The 13,152-nt window shown below is 45.1% G+C and overlaps 1 long non-coding RNA gene across 1 annotated transcript in view; it reads left to right on the forward strand.

Moving 5' to 3' along the window:
• Positions 1-875: 875 nt before the first annotated feature.
• The window catches only part of LOC105527062, a 41,385-nt gene continuing 29,108 nt past the window's right edge, over positions 876-13,152 (forward strand). The window contains exon 1 of the long non-coding RNA XR_001004188.1: positions 876-1,148. This is a non-coding gene — a long non-coding RNA (uncharacterized LOC105527062). The remainder of the gene's footprint in view (positions 1,149-13,152) is intronic.

Genomic DNA, 13,152 nt, shown 5'->3' on the forward strand with positions numbered 1-13,152 from the left:
TACAGCTGTGGATAGACACATACGTACACATACATATAGCATATTCACATACATGTATTAATTCAACATTTTTTCTTTTTTGAGACAGAGTCTCAGTCCATCACCCAGGCTGGAGTGCAGTAGTGCGATCTCGGCTCACTGCAACTGCAACCTCTGCCTCCTGGGTTCAAGCAATTCTTGTGCCTCAGCCTCTCTAGTAGCTGGAATTACAGATGTGTACCACCACCAGGCCTGGCTAGTTTTTTTTTTTTTTTTTTTGTATTTTTAGTAGAGACAGTGTTTCGCCATGTTGGCCAGACTGGTTTCTCCTAACTTAAGTGATCTGCCCTCCTTGGCCTCCCAAAGTGCTGGGATTACAGGTGTGAGCCACTGTGTCTGGCCTAATTCAACATTTTAACAAATAATCTAGTGCCTACTATGTGCAATTCACTGTATTCATATTTACATGAGTGGATCAATTATTAGTCCTATTTGTGAAATCCAAAGAAAGAATGTAACATTTGAGTTTATGTAAAAAGTGTTGGAAAAACTGTTTTCCCAAATGAGCTAAGATGGAGCAATGGGATTTTAGGGGTAGGCTTCACAAGTTACCTGCTAATCATTGATCTCAATGTAGGCTAACCCCAGGCAGTGAGAGATGGCCATTCGAGGGCACCACTGCAGAAGACCTGGCATTCTGCCTCCTTGTGGAGTCAGACTTTGGCCCCCTGCAGTGTTTGCCATTGTGGGGGCATCAGATGCTGATGGGCAGAATGAATGTGGAGGAAGTTGGCTTCACTAGGGCAAGGAATGAATGGCCACCACTGCTTTTGTGCCAAAAGACTGAGCCTCCCTGGGAGAGTGGACAAGAACAGGCTGGAGGAGGGGTGCCCTTCATCATCTTGTGAGCATCTGGGCCAAGTTCAGGGCTGGTGCTCTTGTTCAGATAGATTTAGCTGGTGGTGCAGAGATCCGTGAGCTTGCTTTTGCAGGACTTTAATGATATATAAAAGCAGCATGAAGTGCTCCTGACTGTGGATTAATTTGGAGATGACTTTCTCTGTTGAAGAGTGGCAAGACTCTTGCAAGTTCTTAAAAATGCACTTGTTTGGTATGAGAATGAAAAGCAGTGGCTGAAGAACCAGTCTTCAATGGGCAAGGCTTCTCTGGTAAGTTAAACAAATTCAGGCTGGGATTTAGAGGAATTTGTGCTCGTGTAAGGATTAGGGCATGCCAAAGCAAAAACTCCAGTATGCAAAAGTATTACTGGGAGGTGATTTAGAAATACAGATACTTGCATTTATTTGACAGATCTGGAGCAGTTACTCTCTGCTGCAAAGGCTGCCACTCCAGATGCAAGAGGAAAGGGCTCTCATGATTTCTGTTTGATTGTGGCCACCAAGTTTAAATGCGGGAATGTAGGAATTACAAAAGCATGGAGGAAGGGTGGGAATTTTTGAAACTCACGAATAACCTTGTAAATGGAAGAGCCTGTTTTAACCCCGAAAAAGGAATAAAAGACTTAAGTTTACATGAGAAGTGTTAAAAAAAAATTTCCCCTATACCCTTGCCTTCTGGTTAATTCCATTTTAAAATTGTAATTTAAAGCTAAATTAAAAGTAAGCCAATGTTGTGGCGACATGGAGTGGAATACAGGTACCTGGCCCCCACTTCCCAAGATTTGGATTTAGCTGGTCTGGGATAGGTCCCCAATTCTGAATTTCTAACAAGCTCCCAGGTATGCTGATGCTGCTGGTGTGCACATCATACCTGGGGTGGCACTGAGTAAGAGGTTGTTAGTTTTCCCTTTTGAAGGTATTGAGTAGACAATGATGCTCACATTTGGCTGCATTAGAGTCAACTGGGGAGCTTTAAACAAGCCCTAGTATCCTGACTGCATCCCAGACCAACAACAGCAGAAAGTCACCTAAAAGCAAGCTCGCGGATCTCTGCACCACCAGCTACATCCATCTGAACAAGAGCACCAGCCCTGAACTTGGCCCAGATGCTCACAAGATGATGAAGGCTATGGGGTTCAGGCATCTGTATTTTTAATAGCTTCGCACGTAGTTCAATGTGTAGCTGAGGTGAAGAACTGCTGCTCTGGGAGGAAATTATTTCAGGCAACGGCAACCAAAGGTCTTAGTCATCATGAGGTGTCAGAATCACTTTGGAGACCACGAATATTTTGTAACGCTTCCTGTTCTATCTTGAAATGAAATTCACAGACTGTATAATCTACTTACATGCATCATTAAAAAAAGTTCTTTCTGTAATATAAAGGAGGAACAAAAGAAGTTGAAAAAGGTAACTTTTGGTAAACAGACACACACACACCCACACATACACCCCCCCACCCCAAACACACATATTCCATAGGTGAATGCTTGGGTACAAGTTCTCTAGAAGACATAAGAAAGCATCCAGGTGTTTGTCCTGTAAGAATATGATCCCTACAGCCCCAGAGCCAGGCCAAGCCTGGAGCACAGGGCCAGTGACTCAGACACCACTGGCTTGGTGTCATGGTGCCGTGGTTTTCCATACTGGTGAAACACGCTCAGTAAACTTCTGGACACGACAACACACTTTGACTGACTCTGCGTTCCTGCATATTCCGCTCATACTAAGTACCAGGCAATAATGCTCTATGATTACATGTCAGAGATTTAGGGTCTATGGTAGGTAATTACCAACTGGTTGTTCATCGACATGCATTTCGGGCTGAATTTTGAGCATTTCAGAAATTTTAGCTTCCCTCTTCCTTCCCCCAAATGCGAAGATGTCTTCACTATAATTGAGCAATCACAAACGGCCCCCTCGAATGTCTCAGAGCTCCCTGTTGAACACTCATGTGGAATAAGGAGTGAAGGTGAGCCCACTGAAATGCACCCGACGCCAGGTGCATTCCACCTTCCACACCGCAGCAGCGTCCCACAGGCCAGGGCTGGTGGGCGAAACTGTGGTGGGTGAAACTGTGGTGGGTGAAAATGCGGTGGGCTGGATAAAGGACTCCCACCCCAGATGGCCGCAGGGGTCCATTCAGGGGAGTGGAGAGAGAAGGGCTGCGGGCCTCCAGTCAAGCTTTACCCTCACTGAAAGTTCAGGTTCAGGGCCCAGTCCCCGAGCATGAAAAGGGACCTTTATAGAAGAGGTAAAGGAACCTCTTCAAATCCCCTGCACCCGCGCCCCTCCCTCAAAGAGAATCCTGGGAAATATTTAGCGATCTCCAGTGCCCTCTAGTGGCAGATACTTGTCATGCCAGGCATCAAAAGATGGTTAGTTTAATTTTTATTGTTTAAAAACATCACACAAGCCCATGCAGGTTTATACGGTAACAATCTCAAACTTTCCTGCATTTCCTTTTATCATCCCAATCTTATTACACCCGAGAGAACATTTCCATTCCTTTCCTATGCATTTACAAATGATATATATGTATATTATATATTCGTTTCTATATGTTACACAGAGATGTAGACATGTAGAAACATATATGTGCACATACGCTTATGTACTTATACATAATCATAAAATATATTTTGTATGGCATATATGTATATTTTATATTTACAAGTGTAAAAAATTTTAAAACTTTATATAAATATATAAAAATATAACACATTTAATTATATACTTTACACAATATGTTTATATAAAGTTTATGTTTATAATATATTTTTATGTTCTATATAAAGTCTGAAAATATATTGTATAAGGTTTATTTTTATTTTTATTTATTTATTTTGAGACTCTTTCTGTTGCCCAGGCTGGAGTGCAATGGCACAGTTCACTGAAACCCTGAACTCCTGGGCTCAAGGGATCCTCCCACCTCAGCCTCCAAAGCAGCTAGGACTACAGGTGCAAGTTGCCATGCCTGGCTAATTTTTTGTAGAGACAGGGTCTCCCTGCGATGTTCAGGCTAGTCTTGAACTACTGGGTCCAAGCAATCCTCCTGTCTTGGCCTCCTAAAGTGCTGGAATTATAGGTGTAAGCCACACACCCAGCCTGAGGTTTTTAAACAGCAGTGATCTGACTGTTTCACTGCTGAATGGTGTTGTGCAGTGTGGAAATAACCTGATTGGTTTGATTTTTCTCCCCTACAGATGGACATTTAAATGGCTTTCATTTATCTTCCATTACAAGAGTACTTTGTAAATATATGTGAATTTTTCTATAAGAAACACTTCTAGCTTTTCATTTAAGTCAGAGACTCAAATCTGAAATGCAAAAGCTTGTAAAACTGTGAGGTGTTAGAAATCATCCTGCCAAAGGAGTGAAGTGAAGGGAAGTTTCATAAACTTGGAATGGAAGGAAAAGGCTGGACAGGAGTGGGATGGCACGGCTGAGAGGGAGATAGGAGGCTAGGTGTGGGTGAGGGGTGGGAAGTGTGGGATGGTGTGGCTGAGAGGGAAATAGGAAGCTGGGTATGGGTGAGGGGTGGGAAGTGTGGGATGGCGTGGCTGAGAGGGAGATAGGAGGCTGGGTGTGGGTGAGGGGTGGGAAGTGGGAACGTTGTTTTCACCTAAAGCTGTATTCAGGCCCTGGGGTTTTTGTTTTTATATTTATTTAGAAAATAGATAAAACTTTAATCTGGTTCAAAATTCAACAACAGAAAGGTGTTAGATCTCATTTTCCTCATCCTTCTGTCTTCCAGCCACATCATTCTCCTCCACAGAGCCAACCAAAGTAATCGGTGTCTTCTGCATCCTTCCAGAGATAGTTCATGCATAAGCAAAAAAGCAAAACAACAACAACAACAACAACAAAAAAACTTTCTTTCTCTTTCTTGTTTTCCCTTCAAAAACCACCAATAATAGTACCTGATATACATAGCCTGCCCCCTTTTCTCATTAAATAATGGGAGATTATGTCATTACGAAGAATCAGATTTCTTCATTCCCTTTGCTTGGCATTCCGTTATGTGGATGAGCTGTGATTTATTTCCAGTCCCCACCTGAAGGACACCTTGGTTGGTTCCAATCTTTTCTATGACAACAGTGCCACAATAAGTAGCCTTGTACAGCTGTCATTATGTGCATGTGTGGGGACACATGTAGGATATAGTCCTGGTAGTGGAATTCCTGGCTCAGAGGGTTTTTTGAAAAGAACTACAAGTCGCCGTCTGTGGAAGCCTTGCCAGTTTGTACACTTGTGTGATTCGCTTCACCTCTACCAGCACTGGAATCATTGAGTGTTATGTTATTTGCCAACTGGATAAGTGAAAAATGGTACGTCAGGGCGCGTTATGGGACATGTTAAAATACAAGTGCAGCCAAATATCTTTTCAAACACTGATGAGTTTTAGTGCCTTTCTTTAGAGGAATCTTGGGTGCTGGTCTTACTGACTTAGAGCCTCTTCCTCAATCTGCATTGCCTTAGCTGGCCCCAGTGCACTTTAGGGCATTACATGGATTTGGGTTTTTTTTTTCATCCTGCTCTCCTTCCTTTGGGAGTGGCCTCCGAGGCTGGCATCTTCCCATTCCCCTTGCTTCCCTCCTATCTCTGTCTCAGCCACGCCATCCCACTCCTGTCCACAAGCCGGGTGCACAAGCCATTCCAGAGGGACTTTACCTCACTGGAATGAACGTGGCAAGGGGCCTGGGTGTTGTGCTCCTCCCTCCACGGGCTCTGGTGCTCTGGCTCCCAGTTTATGACTCGTGATCCCCTCTTGTTGCATGTGCATGACCTCTCCGTCCGATAGCACAAGCAATTCTCAAACAGCCACTCCAGCTGGATGCCCCCAGGCAAGCCCTGCACTTTCCCAGCTTTACATTCTGGCCTGTGCTGCCCCCTCCATGTGTGATGCCCTCCTTGAGTCTGGCATGGGTGCATGGCTGCCTGCTCCAGCAGGTCAACCCTCGGGCACATGAACTTACCCTACACATGCTCTTGTGGCACCAGCTGTCTTTGTAGGTGGTGGCCACACCAGGAAACATTTCCTAGCCTCTTGTTTCTCTTGAAAATTGTGTCATCAGATCATAGCACATCGTAAACAGTTAAGAAGAAAATTAACATGCAAAATTCACAGAAGAAAGGGAAGAAAGAGAACATGTAATCTGCCCCAAAGCTCTTCTTGACAGTTTTTTGGAGTGATTTCATATTATTTTAAGTTTTATGAAGAAAGTACAATTTTATTAATATTTGTATCTTGCTATTTCATATTCACTGCAATTCAATGTGTAAAAGTTGCCACAGGGACACTAAGTGGTAAAGAGTTAATGGTCTTGCCATCCACTAAGTGCATGGAACCAGAACAGAACAGGGCCCTGATTCCCACTGCCCGAGGCCAAATTTCCATCCACGCCAAGCATGCTTTTCAGCATCTCCACTTTTAGTTGCTATTATCTCTCTGCCCTTGCTTCTTCCAGCACCCCAGGGAGAAAGCTCCATCACATTTTGGAGGGAAATAAAGAAAGAGAACTAAAAACCTATTTGATTTCAGCTTTTGGTTGGTGGTTAATAACCGAGATAGCTCAGGCATTTTTCCAGGTTGGAGTGCAGTGGTGCCATCATAGCTTACTGCAGCCTCGAATGCCTGGGCTCAAGCGATCCTTTGGCCTCAGCCTCCTGAGTTGCCTGATTAATTAAAAAAATATTTTGTAAAGACAGGTGTCTCACTATGTTGCCCAGGCTGGTCTCGAACTCCTAACCTCAGGAGATCCTCCCGCCTTGGTCTCCCAAAGTGTTAGGATTATAGGCCTGAGCCACTACACCTGGCCCAAGCATTTACTTAAAGAGGTGGGATGACCAAAGAGTTCCTGGAGGGAAGCTAGCTTTCACCTGTCTTCCTGTTACCTGGAAGGTGCTGTTTGTGAATTCAGGATTCATCTGTCCACATTGATGGTTTTCTTAGCTTGTGAGGTTACTGAAACGCAATTATTATAGATCGAAAACTTTCCCCAATGGCCCCTTGAGAACAGTTGAATAATGTCGTTTAATCTCTATAACCTTCCTCTGAAGTAGGCATGGTCACTCTCTCTTTTAATGATGAGAAAAACAGGGAAGAGAAGTCCATAGGAGGATGGAAACTTGGCCTCGGGCAGTGGGAATCAGGGCCCTGTTCTGTTCTGGTTCCATGCACTTAGTGGTTGGGAAGACCACTAGTTCTTTACCACTTAGTGTCACCGTGGCAGCTTTTACACATTGAATTGCAGTGAATATGAAATAGCAAGATAAAAATATTAATAAAATTGTACTTTCTGCATAAAGCTTAAAATAATGTGAAGTCACTCAAAAAATGGTCAAGAACAGCTTTGGGTCAGTTTCCTCCCTCCCTCCATCCCTCCCTCCCTCCCTCCCTTCCTTCCTCCCTTCCTTCCCATGGAGAGATTCTTACAGGGAGGCCTATGGGATCCTGCTTAACTGTAGTTTTGGAGGCAAATGCTATGTGGGGGCTTGTAGGAGGCAGCGCTGTGCTTGCTGGAGTTAAGCTCTAACCTGAGTTGGGTTTGCATCCAGCTACTGGTTGACTCAGGGAGGTCTCCAGCTGCTGCTTGGAAACCAACAAAAAGAGAGTAGCGAGTTCCAGAAACACTGGAGTAAGATGGTGACTTGGTGATAAGAAGTCTTTCTGGAGGAAAGGGAAAACACTCCCATTTTATTTTCTGTGAAATCTGGTGGCCAATGAAACCACTTTCCATTGACTTGGGTGGGGAAGGCAGATACTTAGATTCACGTTCCCAAAGGAGAACATTATGCAGTGGAAGATGTCGCTTCACAGTACGTCCCACTCTGTCAGGACTCTGTGCTGCACATATACTCTGATGTGAATTGGTGTTCTTCCTCCCTGGGGTTGTGCAGTGCCCAGCCTGGGCAGCTGTATACTCCAGCCCTGGATAGGTTGATTTGTTTAAGGAAGGCTGTTTGCTAGCAGGTAGATGAAGATAATGCATTTTATATGTAGAATTAGTGTCTTTTAAAAAGAGAAAGCTCAAAAAGCCTGAAGACATAAAAAGCAATCTATTCACTCCTGCACCTCTCCCTCCTGCAGACACTGAGATCTGCCCCGGCAGCTCTGATCTGGTGGCTCCCTGTAGGTGCAAAGACCTGGTTCTTCAGACTCCATCCATGGAAGGAGGGAACACCAGTCGCAGGGAAGTGGGCTCTGCATGGGGTTCCAGACACAGTAAAACAGGGCCTGGCACAGGTAGAATGGGGGAATAGGGGGCCCTAGTCAAAGGGCAGGGCAGCCTCAAAGTTGACCCCAAGGCTGGGACCAGGGGGGTACTTCTGCTCCCTTCTGTACCCAGAGTCGGAAGAAACAGTTCATTCTTCTTAACCCTTTCTTTGAATCATCCCTGCAACTTGGCATCCCTGAAACCACATAGGGAAATCACTCCTGTTGTAAACCCTTTCTTGGTGGTCCCCTGTGGCAGCAGTGACTTAAGGTCTCATCACTCATGGTAGTTGTGTTCTATAAAGCTGCCATGAACACTGAACTAGTAGACGCTGAATCGTTGCTCCTAAGAGAAGCATAGAGTTAGATTCCTGCTAGCCTCTGGTCACATTTTGTCAACTGATCTGTACATAACCTCGTTCTATGTATGTTTCTGTTGACAGATGCCTTGTTTGAGGTATAGTGTGAATCCATTAGCACTAAACTCAGGACCAGCAACGCTGTGACTCAGGCCTGAAGGAAGCTTTTCTAGCACATGAGTTTCCTCCGTAAGGCACCTCACAGCCTCTCGTGCCTGGGAACTCTAGCCAGCACTGCAACACGATGCCTGGGGCCACTATAAATGTGAAATCACCAAAGAAACCCCACAAAAATGTGAAAATCATGGCACTAAATAGATCACAAAAAGAATGCTTATTTGCAGTATGAGAACCGGAACCAGAAGGTAAGATGTCACTGTGTTCTTCCTCAGCACTGGGTGACTCAAATTTCTCTCCACTCTGCCAGTGTCTTTGAGTGACCAGGAAATTGCTGGGAATATTGATTTTGGGATAACAAATAAATTTTATTGAGTAGCTAAATTTGCAAATATGGAATCCACAAATAATAAGGGTTGTCTGCATCTTGAGTTAATTGCCATTTAAAAACAATGTCCTTTTCCAGTTCGTCCATTCACCATGGTCCAGGTCTCAAAAGTGATTCCTCCCAGGAGTCAGGTGGGCAGTGCAAGGGTCGGGTGGTGACTCAGGTGGAACAGAGGTCACTGGTCTTGTCCAAAGGAGGCAGCAGCTCCTCTCCTCCTGCAAGCTTGGCAGGGGTTGGGGCCCCATGATTTTTACTTGGGAGGGTCCCATGGTGGCATCTGTGTGAGTGTGGCCAGGGATGTCTCTGGAAGAGGAGGTTGCAGACTGAGATTTTCTGTTTATTTGGAGGGTGAATTTGGGGCGTTGAAGGGCACTGGGAGGTCTAGGGCTTCCTATGTCTTCCCTTAGTGCTACCTCTGGGACTCCATTTTGTCAGAGTTCCTGGTATTTCATGAGAAAGCTGGAAATCCAGGTTTTTTTTTTTTTTTTAATTAGAAATGTCAGGATTTAAAAATATAAACAGCTAACTAAAAAATCAAAAATCTCTAACCATTGTGCAAGCAAATGAAACAGGCATAATAAACATGAGCTACTATGTTCCTAGGTGCCTGGTCAGCTGTGATACAGGTGAGAGGCTGACGGCAGGTGCAGGTGAGCCCCTTACCCACTGCCTGTCCATTCTGTGTTGTTGCTTGGACCCATTAACATTGTCTGCCACATATTTCTTTTTTTTTTTTTTGAGACGGAGTCTTGCTCTGTCGCCCGGGCTGGAGTGCAGTGGCCGGATCTCAGCTCACTGCAAGCTCCGCCTCCGGGGTTTACGCCATTCTCCTGCCTCAGCCTCCCAAGTAGCTGGGACTACAAGCGCCCGCCACCTCGCCCGGCTAGTTTTTTGTATTTTTTAGTAGAGACGGGGTTTCACCGTGTTAGCCAGGATGGGGTCTCGATCTCCTGACCTCGTGATCCGCCCGTCTCGGCCTCCCAAAGTGCTGGGATTACAGGCTTGAGCCACCGCGCCCGGTCTGTCTGCCACATATTTCTGTTTGGAGAAAGTTCTGCTACTGTGGGTGAGTCTTGTCTATACTGAAGACAGGGTTGAGCTGCAGTCGGTTACAAAGTCTACCTTCAGTGGGATATTGAAAGGGTTCATATGAATTGAATTAACAATATTTTTATATCCGAAGCTACACAATCCTAAAGGAAATGTGACTTCTATAGAGAGAATGAAGATGTTCCTAGCACTTTCAAGTATATCGAGCGTTCCTCCAATACGTGTATTTTTTTCATCTTGTGCATCTTGTGTGTGAAAGCTTTCTGTGAGGTTATGTCCATGAAAACACATGCCTTTTTTTCTTTTCCTAATAAAAGCAGAATAATGAAAGATAAGGATAAGGTTACACCATGGCTACAGTGGTTGTCAACAAGCCTTTTGAGATTGTCTTTTTCTGTTGAAATCGGTTAATGAATTGGAGTTTTCCACTGAGCTCACACAAGGTAGCTTTTGAGATCTGGGAGCAGATAATCAGAGATACTTTTTCCATGCAGCATGTTGAAGGGCATCCTTTGGTCTTGTGGCTCTACCAACTCGGTCTGGTCCAGGACCAATCTTGCTAATTACCACAGGTGGACCTTTGGCCCAAGGAAACAAACAAGGCTTTGGGGCACTTCTCCGTGGCCGCCTTGGGACCGTTCAGAAGTGATGAGCCGCCAATCTGGAAGCCGCTTGGGTGATAATGATTCTCGAATGGGCTTTTATGTGGATGAGCAACATGACCTAAGGCACCAGGGACACCAGAAAGGACACTTTTTATGCAGCTTGAGATGTGAGTAGAGAGCAAAAGAGATTTCAAAAGATGAGCACCGCCGCTCTCTCAACATTATAAAGTGTCTTCTGAGTGACAACAGTGCATCCTTGTGCACGAATTGCACTTAAGCTTCGTATTTTTGGAAAATGACAATCTGTGTTTTCTGGTTACTGTGGACCCAGTGTGGGCCTAGAGGTTTTATGTGTGCAGGACCTCATTCATGTACCCCTTTCAGTGATTGGGAGAGGCAGGAGTGGTTGTTGCCACCATTTTACAGGGGAGGAGACTGAGGTCCCTGAGCTAGGGAAGGATCCAGCTGGGACTCTCGAGCTCAAGTCTGTGGATCCCAAAGCTTGTGCTTGTTGAGGCTCAAGAGACGATAGAACTCGCAGTGGCTTGGATGTGGCAGGAACTCATTTCACTTGTCTTCTCTCAAGACATGGGTGGTGGGAGTCATCAGGCTGACAGAGCATCTGATGGGAAGTTCAAAGAACTTTAGCCTGTTTAGCAGTGTGTTTGGAATCACCTTGTAGGGTTGACCTTAAATCATGGGGATTTTTGCAAATTCATTATCAATGTAAAAAAAAAAAAAAAAAGCCTGTTAGTGATGCCAGGGGAGGGCCATTGTGGATTACCGCTTCATTAATCATGGCTGAGTAGGGAGAGTTGCTGTCATTTTCCTTTTTCTTTTGTTTCTGTGAAGCTCCTCACCTTCCTATCTCAGCCAGATGTCTTCATCAACCCCATCGCCTTCCAGCTCATTGGGAAACTTACCACATCTGTTTTCTTTTTGCTTTTGAATAGTCTTTTTCTGTCAACTGGACCCTTCTTATTTTCTTTTTCACCAATGTTGTGAAAGTTGAAAGAATTGTACAGAGAACATCACACACTTACCACCCAGATGCCATGATTGGCATTTGCTGTATGTGCCGGATCACACATCTGCTCTTCTGGCCATTCTTCTAACCACCTGCCAAGACTTTAAAAAAATGCATTTCAAAGCAAGTTGCAGACATTTTACACTCACTTCCTAAACACTTCAGCCTGCACACCACTGACCAGATTTCAAGATTCATTTTTGTTTCTTTTCTGTTAAGTAAAAATTTACAGTGAAATGCATAATTCTCACATGTAGCATTGGGCAAGTTTCCCCCATTGGCTTTTAATACATCTGCTAATCTCTTCTATTACAAAATCAAGCCAAATCTGCCCACACCTCAGGCCCGTTCAGCTACTGCCCGGAGTTGCTCCTCCTCATTTCCATTCAGACTTTTTGATAGCACTGTCCCCGTTTCTTCCCTCCAGCCTCTCCCTGCACACATCTGGCCCATTCCCTACCCATCCTGGCATCTTCACTGAGGTTACCAATTCCTTCTGTGTCACCAAATCAAGGGATATTTTCTAGTTGTCACTCTCCTTAGCCCTCGGTGGCACCTCAAGCTGCTTTCCTCCGGACACACTCCCTTGCCTGACTTGCAGGGTGTGACGCTCCCTGGGCTTTCCCCACAGCCCTCTGGCCACATTCTCTCACTGAAGTCTCCTTTGCCATTTTCTCGTCTGCATTAAGTATTGGAATTGCTTAGGGCTCAGCAATTCCATACTTTTTTTCTGACTCCATATTTTCACAGACATTGATCTCATCCTCTTCTGTGGTTTCCATTTCCATCCCCTTACCCACAGCCCTCACATCTGCATGCTGCCTGGCATCTCTCCTGCAGCTCTAAGCCTGTATTCCAGCTCAGTGCTCCTTCCTGGAGGGTCCAAGCACCTAACATGTTCATGTCCAAAACCTGACTCAATCTTTCCTCTTCATACTTGTTCTCTGTCTTAGTCCATTTTGTGTTGCTAGAATGGAATACCTGAGGCTGGGTCATTTATAAAGAAAAAAAGGTTTGTTTGGCTCATGATTCTGATGGTTGGAGAGTTCTTGATTGCGTCTCTGCATCTGGTGAGGGCTTCAGGCTGCTTCCACTCACAGTGAAAGGGGAACCCCGACTCGCAGAGATCACTGGTAAGAGAGGAAGCAAAAGAGAGTGGGGAGCTGCCAGGCTGTTTTTAACAAGCAACTCTTGCTGGAACTAATAGAGTGAGAACTCACTCACTCTCATGGGAGGACATTGCTCTATTCATGGGGGATCTACCCCATGACCCCAACACCTCCCACTAGTCCCCACTTCCCAGCACTGACACACTGGAATCGACTTCGACAGGAGATTTGGTGGAAACAAACCATGTTCAAACCACGGCGTCCTCCTCCATGATTCCCCCAGCACAGGGAGTGGCATTACCATTAACCCAGGGGGCATCACTGGCCCCTCCTCCAGTGCCAAATTGTATTGATTTTGCTTCTCACAATTTTGTCTTGATGCCGACTTCTGCTTCTCTCCAC

Source organism: Colobus angolensis, unplaced genomic scaffold (assembly GCF_000951035.1).
Source record: "Colobus angolensis palliatus isolate OR3802 unplaced genomic scaffold, Cang.pa_1.0 Scaffold117, whole genome shotgun sequence".
Lineage (NCBI taxonomy): Eukaryota > Metazoa > Chordata > Mammalia > Primates > Cercopithecidae > Colobus > Colobus angolensis.